Source organism: Ahaetulla prasina, chromosome 3 (genome assembly GCF_028640845.1).
Source record: "Ahaetulla prasina isolate Xishuangbanna chromosome 3, ASM2864084v1, whole genome shotgun sequence".
NCBI lineage: Eukaryota > Metazoa > Chordata > Lepidosauria > Squamata > Colubridae > Ahaetulla > Ahaetulla prasina.
In genome coordinates, this window is record NC_080541.1 from 46363944 (window position 1) to 46387347 (window position 23404).

General features: G+C 37.2%; 1 long non-coding RNA gene across 1 annotated transcript in view; it reads left to right on the forward strand.

Annotated features, from left to right (window-relative positions):
- The window catches only part of LOC131195203 (uncharacterized), a 44401-nt gene that overhangs the window by 18701 nt on the left and 2296 nt on the right, over positions 1-23404 (forward strand). The window contains exon 2 of the long non-coding RNA XR_009154379.1: positions 18514-18585. This is a non-coding gene — a long non-coding RNA (uncharacterized LOC131195203). The remainder of the gene's footprint in view (positions 1-18513; positions 18586-23404) is intronic.

A 23404-nucleotide genomic window follows, 5' to 3' on the forward strand; every position in this document is an offset into this window, starting at 1 on the left:
CAAGGGAAGCAAGAATGATGAATGTAACCAAACATTAGAGATTCCCCCTCTGTGTCTGCACTGCCTACTCTTCCACCTAAAGCGTTAAAGAAAGAAAAGGGTTTGGCACATAGACTGATTGCTAAAGGAGGAGGTTTGGCAGAAGCCTGGAAAAAGAAAAACAGTGATAATGGCAAGTAGCTAACATTGCAGAACTATATCTTTTAAATCTCCCACAGATTGTTTTCTCTAATGAGTAAGGGTTAAGACCCAGGCTTTGACCTTGATGTTCTTAGAGGTCATCTTTCTTACTAGGTGGGTTGAGTCACATAAATGGGTGAATTCAACCTGCCAATATTTGATAGTTTTAATATGTAGGGGAAAAGGGTTAAATATGTTTGTGAGGCCTTGAGTTGGCCAAGTAACAACCAAAGACTTCCCTGGTAAAATAACAATGCACAGGTGTCAACCACTTTTTATTTTTCTAATTTTAAAAAAGGTGGTTCTCAGTCCATTACAATCTAAGCATTGGTGAACAAATGATAGGGTTTGAAGCTGGGAACAGCTACACATAGGCCTTGAATTCTAGAATTTTCACTATTTAGTTTTCTTTGTCATCAAAGGCATATTTACTATCTGAAGTAAAAGTAACCTTTCAGAATTGTATCCTTGAATCTCTGCCTGTGAGCCTCTCGATGAAGGCCAGCCTGGGCAAATCTGACAAAATCCTTTGTTTTGGACACTGATTTTGAACCAGAGGTAAGCTAAATTGTATACAGTTGTATATAAAAGTTCTTCTTTTCATTTACATCTTTGGGAATATTTCTCAAGCTACAAATATATTGCAAATGCATTTGGGGGGAAAAAACCTTTAAAAAAGGATTAACCCTTTCTAGTAATCTAGCAGCCATGACAAAATGGATGTGGAACAGCAGTGACCAGTCACTAGAAGGGAAGGGGAATTCCTGCCACAGCTCACAGTAGCTAACTGCAGTGGAGGCATTTGCCTACAGTGAAATGAAGTGCAGATGGTGAGCCAGACAGCACATCTGTGCTGGCAGAAATTGAAAAAAATACTACTTTAAAATGGACCAAGAAAAGATAAGTGGAGGTTGTCCAAAGGCAGATAAATATTTATTTATTTATTTATTTATTTATTTATTTATTTATTTATTTATTTATTTTGTCGCAACAGTATATATAAGCATAAGCATGAAAGTAACTATACAATATATAAGCATATATATATGAGCATAAGTATGTAATAACTATATTAATTGGATATAATGAAAGGAAACAATAGGACAGGAATGGTAGGCACATTTGTGCTCTTATGCACGCCCCTTACAGACCTATTAGGAATTTTATTTATTTATTTATTATTTGATTTATTAATTTGATTTCTATACCGCCCTTCTCCCAAAGGACTCAGGACGGTTTCCAGCCAGATAAAACAAAGTTATACATATAATATAAAATTTAAAAAATATATTAAAAGACTAATTCAATTTGGCCGAATTTAAAACTTAAAAACAAAAATAAAAATATAATAAACCCCTATTAAAATTACTAACTATTTCAAGCCAGCCCTGCGCGATAGAATAAATACGTCTTCAACTCGCGACGAAAAGTCCGGAGGTCAGGAAGTTGTCGTAATCCTGGAGGAAGCTCATTCCAGAGGGCAGGTGCCCGCATAGAAAAGGCCCTCCCCCTGGGGGTTGCCAGTCGACATTGTTTGACTGATGGCACCCTGAGGAGGCCTTCCCTATGGGAGCGCACAGGTCGATGGGAAGCTATAGGTGGCAGCAGGCGGTCCCATAAATAACCCGGTCCTAAGCCATGGAGCGCTTTAAAGGTGGTAACCAACACCTTGAATTGCACCTGGAAGACTACAGGAAGCCAGTGCAGCTTGCGCAGGAGAGGTGTTATCTGGGAGCCTCGAGTCGCTCCCTCTATCATCCACGCAGCCGCGTTCTGGACCAGCTGGAGCCTCTGGGTGCTCTTCAAGGGGAGCCCCATGTAGAGAGCATTGCAGTAGTCCAGGTGGGAAGTGACGAGGGCATGAGTGACCGTGCATAGGGAATCCCGGTCTAGAAAGAATGGGGTGAGGTCAATAGTAGACAGGAATAGTAGTAACAGGAATAGTAGACAGGAATGGGGTGAGGTCAATAGTAGACAGTTTTTGGTTAAAGCTTTGGGGATTTTGAGAAGAGACCACAGCGTCAGGTACTGTGTTCCAAGCATTAACAACTCTGTTACAGAAGTCATATTTTCTGTTATCAAGATTGAAGCGGTTACCTAAATCTATTGTTTGCTCTTGTATTGTTGTGATTGAAGCTGAAGTAGTCTTCAACAGTCTTCAACATTGTGCATTTCTTGGTCTTGTAGATTAATCTTGCGATATCCAAAAATTGGAACATGTACCAAAGCTTTGTTATAGGTTACAAGTCTGTTTCTGAAAATCAAAACTTATTTATTTATTAAATTTGTTCACTGCACAACTCACCTTAAGGTTACTCTTTTGGTCTTTAAAGGTTTGCCTGACACAATGATCACAAAGCTTGGTTGAAAAGCTGGGTAGAGTATAAGCAGAAGTAAAAATGGCTATTCTTGCTTTAAATCATAAATGTGATCATACATTGATTCTTTACCATATTGTTGCTTGTCACAAATGAGTGAGGGACACTAGTTTCAATTGCTATATGAGTATATATATATCTGGCAAAAAAGAAAAAAAAATTAATTATCAACAGAGGCTTATCAGCATATCTTCAAAAACATATAGTGTGTCTTCTAAAATTTAATATAGTGTTGGTAGAGAAGCCCTAGCTGTAATGCAGAGCACAATAGTGTCAATGTCAGCTTTGGAAGCCCTATTAGCACCAGAAGCTTCCACACTGCCACCTTCTTGTGCCTGGGAAAGTAGGAGGGGGGAATTAGTAAAGGGTTTGTAGTTAGACATAATAGCATTCTGTCAGGTTGTTCCTGTATCTGGAGGAGGAGTGGTTGAAGTGGTGGCTCAAGATGGAATGGATGGTGATTGGGCCATGTGATGGACTGAGGGGTGCAGGGGCTGGATTTGGGATGTTGATTTTCTGAGGGAAAACCTGGAACTCTCAGATTCGGGTTTTCCCAGATGTGCCAGTATACCTACTCTAATAAATTGGAACTTTGAGAAAATGCCTATCTCAGAGTTTTTAATTGGAGTTGGGCTCTTCTGGAACGCTGACAGTCAGTTTATGAAGTATAGTGTCCTACCTTACTCAAGAAATATGAACATATGCAAAGTATCACAAAATGGCAGTCTCTTCTATATGCATGGGTATCTTCCAAGATCAGAGTTCTTCCACATCTATAAACAAAGTCAACCAACTAAGGAAGCTACCCAACTATCTATACAAGAGAGATGAAAATATTTACATAGATTGGAACCTAATAACGTAACTTAAAAAGCACAAGTCAGAGAGAAAGGATGGAGAAATAATGTTATAAATTACACAGTTCCATTGTTTCCTGAACCTTATGCTATACATACCTGAATAAGTTGAATACATAAATAGATGGATGGGTGGGTAAGTAAATGGAGAAGTTTCTCTCCCATGAAATTTGCAATCTAAACCTCAGATATTGATGGAGAAGAAGTAATGAGCTGAGGGACATAAAAAGCAAGGTTTATGTAGCCTGAACTAAAATTTCAGTTTCTGGGATGAACATATAGTTATCACTACCCCCCAACATTAAAAGAATTATGAGATTAGTTTTTAAAACTAAAGAAGCATGTCTAGTCAAATTTTGTATGTGTGAAGCTAAATTGAAATTGTGTGAAGAAATTGTCAAAGAAATCTAATAAAACACTAAATATATTTTAAACTTGCAGCAGTTCTAAACTTATTTCAAATACCAAGGAATCTATCTTCCATATCTAATATATACAAGTCAACTATGATTTGGTGAAATTAATAAAAATTAAATTGAGTTTCATATCATGGAAAAACGTTGACACTGGATTGAAATGGAATTAGTACAAAATCATTTATATGTGAATCTTCTTCCACCCAATTATATGCTATGCAGTATGATTGGGGGGGGGGAGAATCCTGTAGTTTTTCTACCAGTTGTCATTCAACAGAAGATTTGTTTTTGAATCTTATTTCAAATGAGAAGAGAAATCAGCAGCCTTCCACACTAAGGACATTTCAGTCAAATTCCAAAGGCAGATATGATGAGGAAACTTCTCCCTTTGAGCTTCTTCAGTTATGAAAAGCATGCAGCCAAGGAAGCTTCAGAGTGATGGAGAGATATAGGAAATGCTTCTACGTCATCACCTTCCCTGTAGCATAAACTCAAAAGAAGTCCCAGAAGAAGATGGAAAGAAATCTGAAAAAGCTTGTGAATAAATGAGAAAAACAAAAACAAGGAAAGAATACTTTTGAGAAATTGCAAGGCAGATTATTCACAATATTCCACTCCCACTTTTTTTAATGTTTGGTCTGGATAGATCTCCCAGAGAGATCTAAGTTAATATCTACAGTAAGCCATTAAATCACTGCATAATCTTGAACTCTCACATGAATCCATCACATAAGATTGTTGTAAGGACAAGGGAAAGGAAGGGCATGTGCTGGCCTGATATCCAATTAGACGAGGAGATAAAGTTACATATTGTAACTGATGCACATTTAGAAGAGATAGAAAATCTCCTGGGATCTTCCATGTCCTGCTGCTACCATTTTTATTCATATTTCATTCAATCAGTTGTGGGACAAGGATAAGACTACTCTAGCAAAAAGATACTTATACAAGGTGGATGGAAGAATAAAATGCACCACTTAATATTTTAGACCAAGGAAAATTATCTGAAAATGATGATCCAGTTCAAAGGGATATTTGTTCTTAGTCCAGGTTTCTCTGCTTGGATCCTTCGGATCTAATCTTTGATTATAACTGTATAATTCTCAACTAGCATAGCCAAGGTGTACATATTGCTGTTATGCTCTCAAATATAAAATGATGTTGGGGTGGAAATCAGGGCATGGCAGATTGCCATTGATATACATGTTCTGTAAAATGTAAAGAGGCAATAAGGTATGAAATGTTCTTGCTAAAATTTTAGAAATGGTCACTCATACACTGGATAAGAAGCTGCTGTGTAGCAATTTGGTTATTCTGCCTAGGCCATTATTGTATACTGTGAGGTCTTCATAGTTGCAGCCAGTTCTTCCCATCACCTGATATCCAATAAGTTTGAAGTAACAATGTCAGAAATTCAATCTGAAACACAACTGTTAAACCACAATGCCTCCCCAGTGCAGAGACATTTTTTTTGAACTTTTTTGCACATGAGAAAATTAGTCCTAAAGTCAATCTGCTTTACTCAAATATTACATATGCTCTGGCCCATCCTCTACCCTTCTGAATGTCAGTAATCCAGATAGCTAATGAAAACAGAATATTCTGCTACATATAATTTACATATACACGAACTACATATAATTTACATATACACAAATACCAATAATCCACTGTTTTGCAAAATTACTTACTTATGGCAGTTTTAAGGATTTCTTCTAATAGTAAATTAAAAAAATATCCATATCCATGCTCCAAACTGCAAGTTGCAAACAATAAATCTTAATTATGGTTAAATGTCCAAATCTACAAAGATGGAGGGAGCATTAGTCAGCTGTGAATTGGTTCAGACCGTACTTATATGCACTGCCTGTTGATGCAGCTGCAGGAATACATAAATTAGGGTTTTTTTATTTGTTTGTGTCAGTACAATCAGTCCTAGCTCTTTCTTAAGAGCATTTCCAATATTAGTGGGCTTACTGGCATCCATCTTATTAGCATCTCATATGCAGGTGGCATCTGGAAAGTTTTATTTTAAAGGACTTTTAGCATTGTGCTTAGGTTAATGAGAAAGCGTTATTTTAAAATATCTCGGCAGTTCTCCAAAGTGCAGTTCAGTCTCACGACATCTGCTCAGTGGATACTTGTTACCTTTGGGTTTATTCAAGCAACCTTCTGAATAACCTTTTTGTTAGCAGCTTTCTTTATAGGCTCTGCAGCAGGAGGGCAAATAGTTCCTGGTAGAGGACATTTTCTCTGCTGTCTTGAATGCACAAGTTATTTGGCAGTAAAGCTTTATTGGCTTCCTCAATTTTCAGTCTATGCCATGGCCAGATGCACCCAAGAAAAAGGGTACTCAATGTTTCGTATCTGGCCAGTTTGGAGGATTCGACACTACAAGACATGCCATGAAAATGCTGACCCTTGACTTTTAAACTGGGCACTTTAATTGCGCAAGACTATTTGCAATCAAAGTTCTAAACTATTGCTTTTGGAAAAGAACAATGATTTTGACTTGTGTGTTTGTGTGTGTAATTACTTGTTAGAAATTGTAATTTCCTCCCTCCGTTCTTTTCCAGAATCTTAGTAAAGATATTCAGGGAAAGGTTTAGATTACCTGCAATCTGGTGTGGTAATAGATATTTTTTCTATCTGCAGTATATGATAATAATTTAATAAAAAGTTTGCAATTAAATATGAAAAGGACTGCTAAATAAAACATATCTCCCAGAATCATGTAATGAACAGAATTATTTGTTGTTGCTGAAAACAGAACCCTGTATGAAATTCCTCCTTATTTAGAATTACGAATATTGCCGGTTCATGCCGAAATTAAACTAAAATCTATCCTGCTTCTACCAGAGGATCAAATGGGGATTTTTAAAATTACTTGTGTTTCTCTAAAAATGCTAATCCACATATACAGATTAAGATGCTATAGAAGCATAAACATAAACCAAACCAAGGCAACTGGAAAGGTCATTCTCCTACATGATGTTGCTAAAATTGGGTTATGAAACTTCAGCAATGGAACTAATAATTAACTGTCTTTCAATGGTCATATTTATAAAAGCAATACAAGAAACGGACATTACAATCCCAAAGCAGGGTCTAAAGAAGGCTACTGACTGTTCAGCTCACATAAATTTGTTTTAGGTGGTTATTTCATTAAGACAAAAAGGACAATATATGTACTTGTATAAGGACACTCTATCAATGAAAATCAAGCCGTAGTTGTGGCATCATAGCACAGTTTTGAGTCAACAACTTTTGGTTAAAACCCTTATTACTGCATTTTTATCTCTAGCTGTTATTGGTTTCTTGTTTTTAGAGAATTCAATAGCAGCGGAAATATTTTTAAAGGTTTTATTGAATTTATTTTCAACTGTTTTTAAATTGCTTTTATCTGGATGTTTTAACAATTCCTAATTAAATTGTAGAACTTTCAAATTATTAAAAGAAGTGAAATGTGAAGACAGTTTAGTAGATGTTCTAAAATGTGGCCCTCACTTTTCTAAGAACGAATTAATATTTTAAAGGTATATGTTTTATTTTAATTAATGTAAAAAAAATTGATTCTAGGTTTACTTAGCTTGTTAATTGCTTTGAATCATTTTTACTACAAAGTGGAATAGAACTATTATAAATAAATAAAGGGCTTGATCCATTTCCGATGGTGTGTGGAGCACGTACTAATACACAACAATAAAAATCTTAAACATACATACACACTTTAAGCACTGTTCAAGGTTGCTCGTTCTTTAAAAGATTCTCACAATTAGAGAACTGAAAGAACTAGAAACTATCTTCAGAATTAGAAGTTTCTGGTTAATGAACGTATGGTCAAATTACAACCTACTTAAAAGTGTCCTTAAATATTATTGGTTCAGTTTCATGCTATGCAAAATGATGGATGGTATCAAGATTTAATTTAGGTTGGACATCTTCAACTGGTTCCATAATCCACGCTGAAGCCAAGACAGAGAAGGTTTAAAGGAGATGGAAGAAAAGAATGAATGTGGGATATCATGCACTGTACAGGGTTTTTTAAAGGTACCATTTTCCCAGTGCAGTCATCTGGTTACCAAGATATTTTGCAGAAGAGGAAAGTTGTTCTTAAAGAGCATTGTATTTAACTCCTTTTTCCCTTTGAAAAGCTCAGCTGGACACTTTGATGAACTTGCTTCCTTTTCTTTCCTCTGAGATGTTGCCAGGTCAGAGTTCAAAAACTAGGCATGCTGCAGTGCTGTTCTGTCAGCTATATGAAAATGAAGGAGCATCCATATTCCTATTAAAAAAATAAGGAGTGGACATTTAAAAGAAAATATATTTCAAGTAAGGATAAATTGGATTCAACCCATCTCATTCCTTCGTTTATAGGCACTTATTTAAAAAAAACCCATCCTGAATGATAAATTTGATGGTATTCAAAAATCTAAGCATGTCTAATAATTGAAAATTATCTTAAAAATTCAACCTGCTCCTGAATTTTCAGGATTAATTTGCAAGATAATGTTCCTGAATGTTAAATTGTATTGACCTTGATATAAGGCAAACACCAAACTTCCTCTGCACTAAAATAAAGAGGCAAATTGTGCTTGCTTTTTTGCATTTCTACTGGGTAAAGACACCCAATTAACCTTTAAGGAGCCTAGTTCTGGCAAGTTCCTGCTCTTTGGGAAAGTGAGCCAGCCATCTGTGTATTTGGTGGGGGGGGACATATTGTGAATGCTTATTTGAAAACAAAATGGCCTATAAATAGATCCCAAGGCTAACCAAAAACAAAAAGAATTCAACTGATGTCACCTAGCAAATTTAAGTACAGCCACAAGGCTTCATGTCTGCCATCAAAAAACCCCAAGCAAACAAAATCTCAGTATGTGCAGGGTTTCTTCTGCAACGGCATATGCTGATTGTGGAGCATGCTGAGCTCATGGATTAGGCTGCCTTGTAGCAGGCTACTGATATGGGATACAACTCTGAAATGACATGTGGAAAAACAGCTGACCTAAGAACCCATCACATGGTAGCAAGTGCTCACAAGCCTGTACGCTAAAATAAAGGGTACATTATTTTCCAGCAGGTATTTCAAACTTAAAGCAGGAGCCCTTCTCCCACATATGCATGTACAGCAAGAGTCTACAGGTGTTTATTCAAATCCCCCAAAAAGGTCCTCATAAACACCCTCATTGCACAGGTCCGGATTCTGAGCTCAGCATGGCAAGAGTCACTGGGTAACCGAGTCCAACGGGCACAAGCGAAGTCCAGGAAATCAGTCGACAAGTCAAACAGGTCAGGATACACAGCACAAGCACACAAGGCACAGGTTTTTTTAATATATAAATAACCCAATACTAAATAACCCAATAAAGAGCAGAATGTAAAGAAATCTAAAATATTGGAATAACTCTTATATTTTGACCCGGTTTCTTGCCTAGAATGAAACGTGTCAATCTAAACAATTTTTGAATTTATTTATAAATGGTCCTTACATGTTAGGCCTAAGACAATTACCTTTTCTTGTAAAAAGAGGTTGGAAAGAACTCCCTGTAGTCTAGCCAATACTACTAAAACTCTCATTGTCATGAATTTTAACAGAACGAAACCATGTATCATAGGACAATTTTGAATCAAGATATCAAATGAGTTAACTTACAAAATGTACCTATGACTCCCAAGGAAAGTTGTGACTGGTTCAATGTTACTGGCGGTTGCTTCAATGTTCTGTGACAGTTTTCCAGCCAGTCTAGCAATCCCTCCCTTTCCCATACAGCAGTAGCCACTTACTTACCTGTTGGGAAGAGAAGGGGAGGGAGGGAGAACTCAGATGCTGCCTGCCAGCTTTGCAGCTTCCCACAAGGAAACCCAATGGGAAAGCTGGCAAGAAGTACAAAGTTGTTTCTGCTCCTACTGTTTTTTTGCCCATCTGTGGTCATTCTGTTTCTCTGTTTAGGTAAGGAAATCTCTCTGAAATGATGAGCCAGTTAGGTCATGGGTTGTCTAGTGTTAACTCAATTGCTTTGCATAGTTCTAGAATATAATGATAGAAATTATGGATCATAAAATTAGAGAATGTGGTTCTTTGTAAGGCCAATCCAGAACAGCAGGAAAATTCAGTACCAGGAATAGATGTTGAAATACCAAGTGATGGATCTTTATAAACATGGATTCTTCTGCACTTTTCAAGAAGTAATAGCACTAAAATTACTAATATATCTTTTCAGCATTAGTAATTTTAGTGCTGTTAACATAAGCAGGAGAAACATTTTTTCTAATATGTTGGTGTTGGAATGGGAAGAAAATGTCAAATTAGCTGCTTGAAAAGCTTTAAATATTTATTTTGAAACAAACCAAAGAACAACAAAACAAGTACATAGTGTCTAATACAATGGTGGGTTCCACTTACCTTTGCTACCGGTTCACAACCGTGACCACATGCGCAGAAGGTTCTGCACATGCACAGACCGTCCTTGATGATGTCCAGGCAGGTGGGCGGAGCCTCCCACCATTGCCGCTACCGCTTCACAGGAACTAGGGCGAACTGGTAGAAGCTCACCACTGGTCTAATAGTTTCTCAGTAAGTCACTCAGCCTTACTGGATTTTTAATTGTCCTGTAAATAAGGCAAAATCAGAACATATTTTCTATGGTGGTGATGGTTATTCTATGACAAACTTGTGGCCCGTGAGCTAGATCCATCACACCCTGGCCACACCCAAGCCCAGTTTAGCGAAGGGGGAAAAGTCTCAATATGTCACATGATGACACTGTGATGAGTTTGACACCACTGTTCTATCTAATTTCAGATAGCAAGAATGATTAGGTGAATTGTTCTGTGCTGCCAACGATCTCTCATTTATCAATCACAATTTCATCACTGACATTCTGTCATTTACTAATCCCTTTGTTTCTTACCCTTCAGTACACAAGAGGCAACATCATTATGCTATTTTCATAATTTTTAATTGAAGAACCCATTAAAGTAAAAACCATTTAAAAAAATAAAGATAATAAAAAATAATTTAAAAAGTGAAAAAAGGAAAAAAGAAAATTATAAAGAAGCAACTTCCAATCATCTTGGTAGTGGCTACAGATTCATTTATATTTTGCTTTCTCTGTATAGTTACATCACTATTTTCATCTTTCCATAAACTCATGCTAGGCTCAGGTCCCCTTTCTCTAAAGCAGGGGTCTCCAACCTTGGCAACTTTAAGACTTGTGGACTTCAACTCCCAGAGTTCCTCAGCCAGCAAAGCAGGAACTCTGGGAGTTGAAGTCCGCAAGTCTTAAAGTTGCCAAGGTTGGAGACCCCTGCTCTAAAGTATGAATTACCATTCACTGAAAGCCGGCATCCCAATCCTAGGCCAAATGCCTAGACATTTTTGGCAGAGATGCCATCCCAACAGAGAATCTGGTTTACATTTTCACCTGTTCTTTCCACACTGTCCTCTAGATAGGAAATAACAAAATGCTGTTTGGAATATAAGACCACCTGGAACAGATGGAATGTACAAAACACGGTGTTTTTTAAAAAAAAATTAACTTTAATCAGCATAGATTTAACAAATGCACTTTAGGCAGAGAAACTATTTTCTTTTGGTTTTAAACTCATGCTGCTCAGGCATATTCAGCTGTTCTGATACCCATCTATAGAATAAGGGATTGCATGGAAGAATGTCCTACAATTGCCTCATAGACGCTAATTACAATACTTCCCAGGATGCCTAGCTTGCCAGCATCCCAAGACTCCTTCAGAGCTTCTAATCATTAGAGTTCCCTGGGTTTCTTACTTCATTCCTTGCAAGCCATCTGCTCTCTCTGAATTGCAGCTGTAGCTAGTTCTCCTCCCACCAGTCACACCTGATCTTTTGACATATGCACCTGAAACAACCGCTGCTCTATATATCAAGCATTGCAACCTTCAATAATTAGTTGGGCTTTTCCAAAGCTGGAGTGGAGGTGGAAGAAAGAAAGGCAGTGGGGAAAAAGCTGTTTCTTTTGTACTATCTTAAAGCATAGAAATGAAAAAAATAGGAGGAGGGTATATGTGAATGAAAGCCTCACAATTACCTTTCTGAGTAGCAACTAATAATAATAATTGGGTGCAATCCCAGAACATCTGGAGCACCATTGGAACACCCTCAGCATTGACAAAATCACCATCAATCAATTACAAAAGGCAGGTTTACTTCAAACAGCTTACATGCTGAGACAATACCTTTAACACCATTAAGCATGAACATCTGCCTGTCCCAGAATCTTGGGAAGGACTCAATGGGTGGATAAAAATGCCAACTCTACTTAAAACATCTGGCTGACTATGCAATCAATCATAATGATTCCTTCAAAATATGGGAAGAAACTATTCAGGTATTTTGTCTCTTAAAGAGCAGCTCCCTTTTTTTTGTTGATTTGGACTGATGCTTATCTTCACATCCCAAATAGAATACATAGAGAGAGCATCCAAAATTATAGCAAGCAAAGAAAGATATAGAGGTAATTGGAGGAGCATCGTATGGCTAAAATAAAACAGGAGACTGTAGTATTATCAATCTTATTCCCCAGGTTTTAAATTGCATTCTTTACCAGCATTTCTCTAATTCAGGATATTCTATGTATCATGGGTTTGCAAGTCCCCTAATTCTCAAATGAGAATTTTATGAGTTTTTGTAGTATCAATGCAATTACTGGATAGTTATCTGGGGAAAGGCAAGCCTTTCCTATATTGCTGTTTTCAAATTTTGTCATCTTGCACCTTATAGTACGTAATAGTGATTAAGTGACATGTGTTTCCATGAAGAAGACACACTAATTAAAATTAAAAAGGTTGGCCAGTTGAGATAGTTTGCTGGACCAGTGTTTCTCAACATCAGCAATTTTAAGATGTGTGAAATTAAACCCACGCTGGCTGGGAAATTCTGGTTTAAATCTACTTATCTTAAAGTTGCTGAGGCTGAGAAACATTGATCTAGGCCTAACAAGTGGAAAAATATGTCTTTCCTTTCTTTCTCCCTTCTTTAATTTGGTATCCTTCAAATGAATTGGAATTGGAGCCCAAGAGAATTTCCGGTCAGTATGGGTAAAGAAAGTATCAAGTTAAGAAAAATTTCCTCTCACATGCAAACTGCGTCACATACAATACATCATCATTAAAAGGGAAAAAATCTGCTCAAATCAGGTTATATTGATGTAAGATTATATAAATCTTCAATTGCGTCCTCAATAGAAATATAGATGTGGAAGGAATCATTTAAGCTCTTTGTATTTAGACTCTTGCTTAGTTTATTAATCCAAATTAAAGTATCTCAGACAAGTTCCTTGGTCTCTACATGAACAAATTCAGTGAATGAGAGCCCACTACATTTCTCAGAAAGTTTTTGTCTAAAGTTCCATTGGAATATTACTTTCTATAATTTAAATCCATGATTTTGTATTACGTGGAAGAATAAACAGATTTTGACCTTTTTATGTGTCCTTTCAGGTATTTGGTATTTGAAGATTGGTATCCTATATCACCTTGCTTATTTTCCTTTTTTTTATCTGTCTTCACTTAATGATTATCTTTGTTGCCCTTTCCTGAATCTGCTACAATTTCTCTGAATTTTCCTTCAAGTGATACAACATTTGAAATCGGGGTCTAATCAAAACAGAATACCTTAAACTGGTTATTTCTCATGATTTGGAATTTATACTTAGATTATGATTAAAGCTCCCAAATTCTTTCCTCCTTGAAAGAGTTTCAATTTATTTTTTGGAAAACATCATCAATATTTTCTAGTTTGGGTAGTTGTTACTCAACCGGGCCTTTGATGAGAGTTATAGTTCAGATTCTCTACCCCTGCTTTAAAATATTAAGGGGCCTGCTGTTTAAGAAACAGGTACCTTTTTAAAAAAACTCTAGAATAAGTACAAGGACCACTTTGGGAATGGACAATAGGGAGGCTATATCCTTAGAATAGAATAGAATAGAATAAAATAGAATTTTTATTGGCCAAGTGTGATTGGACACACAAGGGATTTGTCTTGGTGCATATGCTCTCCGTGTACATAAAGAAAAGATACGTTCATCAAGGTACAACATTTACAACACAATTGATGGTCAATATATCAATATAAATCATAAGGATTGCCAGAAACAAGTTATAGTCATACAGTCATAAGTGGAAAGAGATTGGTGATGGGAACTATGAGAAGATTAATAGTAGTGCAGATTCAGTAAATAGTCTGACAGTGTTGAGGGAATTATTTGTTTAGCAGAGTGATGGCCTTCGGGGAAAAACTGTTCTTGTGTCTAGTTGTTCTGGTGTGCAGTGCTCTATAGCGTCGTTTTGAGGGTAGGAGTTGAAACAGTTTATGTCCAGGATGCGAGGGATCTGCAAATATTTTCACGGCCCTCTTCTTGATTCGTGCAGAATACAGGTCCTCAATGGAAGGCAGTATATATGCCACAGTTCCATCTCTATTGCCTTTTTCAACCTTATTGTATATTTTGCATAAAACTGCATAAATGTGGGACAGCAGTTTCACATTACCAAACTTGTGAGAGCATTACATGAACCACAAGCTTCCGACACAAACATCCCGCTACAGAAGTCCACTGAACAAAGAGATCATTTTAGCTTCTGAGTAGCATGCATCTCATGGAATAGAATAGAATAGAATAGAATAGAATAGAATAGAATAGAATAGAATAGAATAGAATAGAATAGAATTTTTATTGGATAAGTGTGATTGGACACGCAAGGAATTTGTCTTGGTGCATATGCTCTCGGTGTACATAAAAGAAAAGATACGTTCATCAAGATACAACACAACACAATGATAGTCATAGGGTACAAATTTAACACTTAGTGATAGTCATAAGCTACAAATAAGCAATCAGGAAACAATCAATATCAGTATAAATCATAAGGATACAAGCAACAAAGTTACAGTCATAAGTAGAAGGAGATGGGTGATGGGAATGATGAGAAGATTAATAGTAGTGCAGAGGGAATTATTTGTTTAGCAGAGTGATGGCGTTTGGAGAAAAACTGTTCTTGTGTCTAAGCTGTTCTGGTGTGCAGTGCTCTATAGCGTAGTTTTGAGGGTAGGAGTTGAAACAGTTTATGTCCAGAATATGAGGGATCTGTAAATATTTTCACAGCCCTCTTTTTGATTCATGCAGAATACAGATCCTCAATGGAAGGCAGGTTGGTAGCCATTGTTTTTTCTGCAGTTCTAATGATCCTCTAAAGTCTGTGTCTGCCTTGTTGGGTTGCAGAACCAAACCAGACAGTTATAGAGGTGCAGATGACAGACTCAATAATTCCTCTGTAGAACTGTATCAGCAGCTCCTTGGGCAGTTTGAGGTTTCTGAGTTGGCACAGAGAGAACATTTTGTTATCCTTTTTTGATGATGTTAATGATAGCATGTTTGTATTACCATTAAGTCCAAGTGAATAGCTCACATCCCAGAACTGGAATTGCTGGGACTTGGGTGGTGTACAAATTTAATAAATAAATAAAGTTTCCACAATGCTAACTATTTCCCTCCTTTCTATGGCATTTCAATATCATCTTGTACCAACTTGTATCTCCTCCCTTTTTTTTTTTTTTTTTGGAAGCAGGAAAGTTCTGTTGACTATCAACCACCTACTCTCCACTAATAATCTTTTATGTGCACATTTTAAGGCTACCAGAAAACTTCCTTTTCTAAAATGTCTCCTGAGTCCATCTCCAGCAATCTTCCTTGTGATAAAATAATAGAGGAAGGAAATATTTTCTCATATCACTGATGTATAGCATTCATGAGCTTGATGTCATTATTTTAAAATTACTTGTATTCTAAAGGCAATTATTATATAAATGATAGTCAGGATATAAGGAAGGATTTGGGGACAGAGTGGAATTAATAGGAGAATCCCCAAATATAGCAGAATTCTGCCATTATGTATCACCAAAGACCAAAGCTTGAGTAATATATATATTAAGCAATACATTAAGTCCGTAATCTAAAATTATCTGCTACTTGTAAAAGAATGGGTCATTGTTGATACTGCACCTTGCCAGTTTATAAATTTTATATATATTTATTTTATCCAGAAATAAACATCACAGTATGATGAAAAATACAGCAGTTTATGGGAAAATGTATGCCTCTCACAGATGAATGATGCTGCGTATAACCTAGATAGTAAATTCAGATTTCTGTGGTAAGTAGGATTTGGGGTATCAAGTATATTACATCACATGCACATTTCTAGATACTGTATATTAGCTGGTCATTTGAATCAGGTCATGCAAAGTCATAGGCAGACAGTTCTGACGCTGAAGCTCCCTTTCTGTCATGCTTAAGCTATTTTAAGAGCCAGTGCTTATAGAATTTGGAACTTCAGCTTAGGGGATTTGGCTCATTAATTCCTTCCTTACCCCTTGAACTCCCTGGCAGCTCGTGAATAATCAGCCTCAGCTTGAGTCTGTTATACAATGAGGATATTGCTGACCTACCATACAGGGATATTATGAGGATGAATTGATTGGGGTTCTTGTGATCTAAGCTTGTCTTCTTAGCGCGGAATAGGGGATAAGATACATGCATCAACCCTTTCCAAAATAATCATTACAGAATAAGGTCTGTGTACTAAAATGGGTGAGTTGACCTACCATAAAATAATCAGATATGAAAGATTACCATTAGTAAAGTTATAATGTGATAAGTTCAAGGTCCTTTCTGCATGCCTGGGCAATATTGATCAGATTGATGTCCCCTCCCCCCCCAAAATCTTTCTATTGCAGGATTTATGTGTAGCTTGGGAACAGTTTCCGTATCGGAAGCAGTTATTGGCTCAGCTACTGATCCAGAAGAAGATCCTTTGCAGCAGTTTATCTGGGACTGCGCCGGGCAGCTAATTTTCTGCTGTGAGAACTTCAACTGTATTCTGCCTTCCAATTGCAAGGATTTTCTTTCTTCCAGTCAAGGCACCATGGGGCCTTTATCATCATCCTTCCCAATCTCTGCAACTGTTTCAAGGCAGTTTGCAACTGGTTGCTCATTTATTTTGTTGCAAAAAGAAAGTCCAGAAAATAAAAAGAATCAGAGTAAGAGAGAGGGAGAAGGGACATTGTTTTGTGTCTACCCATTGGGCTGAAGGCAGCACTGGTTATCAACAAGAAAGAAAAAGAGTACCAATAGAGAGGGCAAAGGTAACAGAAGCAAAATGTTGGAGAAGAAGGCATGAAGAGCAAAGCTAGTATGTTTGTTGGGTAGGCTCTAAATGTTGTGGTCTGCCAGCAGCCTACGGAGCTGGCAGCGGAGTCTGACAGTGAGGAGGCTGGGAAGGACAATGGGTCAGTCCTGGAGTCAGGGAAAGGCCCAGACGAAGGCTCTGTTTGAGAGGCAGAGATGGGGCCAGGGCCATCTGGGAGCGATGTGCGGACTCTGGAGCCTCCAGAGGCAGACAGCAGAGAGGCAGAGGAAAGGAGGAGTCTATTCCTAGTGCACGCAGGCAAAGAGCTGCCAGAAGGCAAGAGCAGCTAAAGCAAAAAGGACAACTCGGGAGTAAGGCCAGGAGATGGTTGGCCCCTCCCATAAAGCTTAAAAGATCAGCAATGGCTCTTGGGCTCTTTGTAGGAAAGCAATGTTGCTACAATTATTTCTTGTTGGTGTCTCCTGTTTCTGAACTTTGTGGGGTTCTTGACAAGAAAAGCCTTTGGTGGGGGGGGCAAAGAAGACAAAGGTTTGTGATAAGGCCAAAGGATTTTTTCTGAAGGACTTTGTTTTGTACTTAATTTGGACTAACCTGAGAATGAAGTAATTCTCAGCTGTTCTAATAAAATGTTTGTTTATGACTGATTGTGTCTGGTAATGACTACTTGGTCCTAGGTCACAACACTAATTTGCCAGGCGGCAATTCAGAGATTCAATTATCTTGAAGTTTGCTGTTAAATATTGAGATGAAACAGCCACTGTTTTGCCGATCCTGTAGGACAGGGGAGTCAAACTGGTGGCCCGCAGGCCAGATGTGTCACACACAAAGAGAAAAAACATCGCCATACGTCAAGTGATGCCACGACTTTGAGACCCATGCTGTAGGATCTTTTTTCACCTTTGTATAGTACATTTGGAATCTTAATTATTTGAATGAGCATGAGAAAATAAAGGATTCAGGATCCAAAGAATATTGGTTAATTGAGAAAAGCTAGTTACCTCATCTCCAAACTTAGCAATATGAACTTTACAGGTTGTAAATCAACAATCTAAGTTCACAAATTATTTCATGTTATGAATACATTATAATGAGATTGCCCCTTCCAAAAATTTACTCTATTTACACACATTCTCTATGCTCCTCCCAGAGTTGACAAAGGGGTTCAAAATACACCCCCTCACTTTTTCCTCAAAACAACATTTTATAATTTTTCAAATTGCCATCCATTTTGAATAAATCAAATTCAAATCAAAACCTGAAAAGAAAATGAAGGAAAACAGGCAAATACTTTAAATTCTGTTTCCCTCAGTAATTTCATACAATTAGCATCTAGTGCACTGTGGCATTTGGTAGACAAATTACAATTCAAATAAAAGAGCAGTAATGAGTTGGCATTTGATTAGATTTTGAACAATTCTGAACTAAACGAGCATTTTTTTAAAAAAACTGGCAACAATTTCATTAATATCAGTAAATGTACTGATAATTTGTTTCAGGTGGTTGATCTGTGAGGATTCAAGAAATTGGACCATAGCAGCTAACATTTTTCTACACCATACTGATTGAAGGTATCAATTCAATTCAATTTATGATGATGTTATACATTCAGTAGCGAATCTGACTCTTGACAATTCTAAAGGCCAGGTCTTTCCACAACTTCCAATCTTGCACTATTTCTTTTGAGTTTCTCTGTGCTCTGGCTGGTGTCAGGTTTGATAGTGTTGAGCCTCTGTGTTCTTTGACGGCCTGGCTTCCATCAATTTAATTCAATTCACACCAAACAAAATCTGAATTTCTAAAGGCAGTATAATTGTATGATTTGATTATTTTTTTAAGTATTATTACATTTTATACCCTGTTAAATGTTGCTTTACATTTTATATATTTATTTAATAGATTTATATAGCCACAAATCTTACAAACATGACTTTGGGTAGCATACAAGCATATTAACAATGAAAACCATAAAACACAGAAACTTAAATAAAAAGTATTAAAAATCAAGAATATGGAGAATAACAGTAATTTGACACCATCTTGCAGGTTCACCATGGGGTACCCAAGGTTGATAGAAAAATCAGGCCAGATGGTGATGGGGGCCAGCCTCAGAGGAAATGATGCTCCAGAGGGGGGGTCACAGCAGAAAAGGCATGCCACATGGAACTCTTCGATAGATTGAACCTGCAACATATCCCACACTTGCTCAACTGGATGGGATAAGTAGATGTAATTAGGAAGAGGCATTCCAACAGATAACTTAGTCCTATTTCATGTAGAGCTTAAAGGTCAAAACTAGAACTTTGAATTGCATCCAGAAGCAAACCAGCAGCAATATAGCTCACAGAATAGAGGTGCTACATGTGCCATGTGCCAGTGTGGTTGTCCATGCAACCACACTGTGCCAGATGCTTTTCAAGAGAAGCTCCATGTATAGCACATTTCAATAATCCAGTTGGGAAGGGACCAGGGAATGAGGAACTTTGAGCAGAGCTTTGGTCCAGGAAAGGGTACAACTGGTGCACAACATGAAGCTGTACAAAGGCTGTTTTAGCCAAGACTGTCATCTGTCCTCAAGTAAGAGTCATGAGTCTAGAAAGAATCTCATATTATACACTTGGGGTCTGTCTGGAGTATGCAACTCCAGCCAGAACCAAAGATGGTACAGTCCCAGATCTAGAAGAGCCCAAAACACAATGCCACTCAGTCTTGCCAAGGTTCAGCTGAAACCTGTTATGTCCCATAACAGACCCCCACAGGCTCCTGGCACAAGGATAAGACATCTATGGCATTGTTTAGTTTGTCAGAGCAGAAATATATAACTGGGTATCATCATGGTATGTATGATACCTGACCTCATGGCAATGATAAGCTTAGCCAGCAGGTTCAAGTAAACATTAAATAGACAAATTACCAAACATAGTCAAGCCCCACATAACAGTGATTGACCCTCACTCCTAAACAATACCACTTGGTACCAGTCATGTAAAAAGGAACCAACTAGCTTGTGTTGCCCAGAAATCAGCAGAGTTGATCCAGAAGGATACCATGGTTAATAGTATCAAAATCCACCAAGAGGTCAACAAGAGATAGCTCTGTTCATTCCTGCCACATTCAAAATTTTGCTTTTCTATCCCCAGTACCAATGGCTGATAGCTGGATGTTGTCAGCTGTCCTTCAGAATGGAATTTATTATACGTGCTATATGTGCTTACTAACTGGTTTTTTGAGATTTCTTTAGACTAGAACTTGTTAATGTTTTGCTTTGTTTTTATTTTTACTGCACAGATGATTGGACAACTCTGTTGGTTTTGGTCTTTTTATAACCAAAGGAATTTTACAAGATAAAAGTAGAAAAAAATGATATTTGATAAATAAGAGTATACTTTTTGAGGGGGAGAAATCTTTTTGTTCATTTTTTGGTCCGATAATAATTCTGGCTCTTTTTAAAATGCAATTTGCATTTCTCAGGTACTGCCAGAGCTGGAATCTCCAACTGTGTATACGATTCAGTTCAGCAAGCACAGCTACAGAGCCACTGAATATGCAGCATTGTATATTCTTCTGCAACTACAGTGTATCTATTTTAAAAATAGTAGACATCACAAGAACTTTAAGCAAAGGCATGTATCTTTTCATCAATGCATTTATATATTCCTCTATAAAAATGAATAGTGGATTGATTGGTGTAAATAGGGCTTGTTCCAAAATAAAATGAAGAGTGACTGCCCTATATATATAAATTTTGATTGAAAAAGCAAGATATCAAAATATAACATCTCCAGGCAAGAAAAGAAAGCTCCTACAGAATTCTTGAAAGGCCTGTGTCAATCTATATAGAGAACTTTCTCCAATTCTCCTTCTATATTGGATTACAATTCTCCCAATGTTCAACCAGTATTGGCCTTGTTAGCTGGGCATAATGTGAGTTGTATATAACACATCAATTAAGCTGGGTAAGTCTAGTAAGAGGGGACGCAGTGGCTCAGGGGCTAGAACGTTGAGCTTGTCAATCAAAAGGTCGGCAGCTCAGCGATTCAAATCCCTAGTGCTGCTGTGTAACGGGGTGAGCTCCCATTACTTGTCCCAGCTTCTGCCAACCTAGCAGTTTCGAAAGCATGTAAAAATGCAAGTAGAAAAAATAGGGACCACCTTGGGTGGGAAGGTAACAGTGTTCCGTGCGCCTTTGGCGTTGAGTCATGCCGGCCACATGACCACGGAAACAGCACTGGCTCTTCAGCTTTGAAACGGAGATGAGCACTGCCCCCTAGAATCAGCAATGACTAGCACGTATGTGCGAAGGGAACCTTTACTTTTTAAGTCTAGTAAAGGCAGACTTGGTTAGTTGGATCAATATCCTAAAATTGTAAGTAAAATTGTAAGTAAGTAAAACAGGTATTATTTGCTAATGATATAAATGTCCTTTTTTTCTTTGTTTCCTGAGAACATCACCACTATCATGAATTCAGTGGAATTTGGAATGAGCCAGTATTTGCAGGTGAACAGGTCCAATTTTGCAGAAACATTTGGTGTGATTGAAGTTTGGTATTCTGTATGCTTTGTCATGCTTCATACATCCTCCATATCTGGGAATTTCTTGGAGGCTGCAGGTCTTTGAAGACCATAGGGCAGAAAGTAGCTGCTCCCAGAAGAAAGAATGCTGGGTCAAATCATGCCTGTGATGCATATCCAAGTCTTCTAGTCATACCTTTCTTTGTGAAATAACAGTGAAGATCTGGAAACTTGGAATGATGAAAAATCTCTAGACCACTGGAGGCTAACTTGAAATGATGCCCAGTTCATTCCACCCACGTGCAATACTGAAACCATTATTATTGTATCAAAGACACTTTTCTGTGTGCCAGAATAACTGAAACCAGGCTTTTAAATAAACCTTTTCATTAAATAAACAGGAATAAATGCTGTAGCAAATTATTGTAATGCCTTACCTATAAGACAGATATACCACCCAAATTTTATATTCATGACAAATTTGCAAAGTAAATTAAGCTATCAGTGATTTCGTGACAATACCAGTGGTGGGTTGCCCCCGGTTCAGACCGGTTCTTGCAAACCGGTAGTAAAACCGGCGATAGGCTCCGACCCCGACGTCATCAGGAAGCTTCTGTGCATCCACAGAAGCAAGCATGCGCAATCCCGCTGCGAACCGGTGGTAAAGGTAAGTAGAATCTATCCCTGGACAATACAAATATCATGCTGGTTTTCAGATTAAAAGCAAAATAGCATGGGTGACAGATTTGCCCCAATTTTAACATTAAGATTAAATCTACAATCAAAAGCATATATACACATTAATAAAATCCATTTCACTCCATGGGATTTTCTTCCAAGCATGCACATTTAAGATCTGACTGCTGGAAATACTCTATGACTTTGAAACCATTTACAATCTAGCAAAATACCGCATAGACAGCTTGCTGATAATAAAATGCTCCACAAGTACAAAAATTAAATAATTGTTAATTGTAATTCAATTAGTTTGACTTAATTGCTTTGGTTGGTAATGGACCGTTTTATTGTTATTGTGACATCTTCACTGTGGCTTGTGGGATAAAGTTGAGAACAGGCGTTCTGATTAGCATTTCAACCATTTATAGCTTTTCCATTTATCACTGAGAATAAGACTAGTTGAAGATTATCTAAATTTTGCATTTTATGACAAATCAGAATAATCACAATTACATTTAATGTCCTCCATTACTTTAGATGCACTGTCCATCATTTTGGTAACTTGTAAATAAGGTATATAGAAATATGGGCCTAGCAAACCTGAATGTAATTAATTCTTTTTCACAATTCACTCTATCTTGTAATGTTCTCATAATCATTTTTTTTAAGTTGGTCAATATAAAGAGAAAAACCACAGTGACATTCTCCTTTGCAACATTTCTTGGGTATTTCATTCTGCCTTTTTTTTTTTAAGGAAATATGTTTGTTTATGCGCTTCAGTCATTTTAATTAAATAAACTTCTTTTGTTATTTGCAGTTTTAATTAAAAGAAAAATCTAGTCTCAAAGCAACAAAACAATTACACTATTGATTTGGAATGCCGCCATGGATTCTATTGTTGAGGATTTATTTCTGACCTCAGATGGCCGAAAATGACAGAAAAATCTTTTTGGAATTTTTCAAGGGAGTTCTGCAGAAAGAAGATTTCTCTGCTTTCTATCAGCATGGACCAAAATCTCAATCCTATACTGTTTTCTTTTTACTGATATTCCTGAAGGAAAAGGGAAATACTGTAGTTGATATCAGAATCATCAAACAGTATTACATATTAATAAAATCAATGCAAATTTTTGGCTACTACATAGGACATCCCTGACTTCTTGCATCTGAGAAAGAGTGAACATTAACTGAGAGTATTGG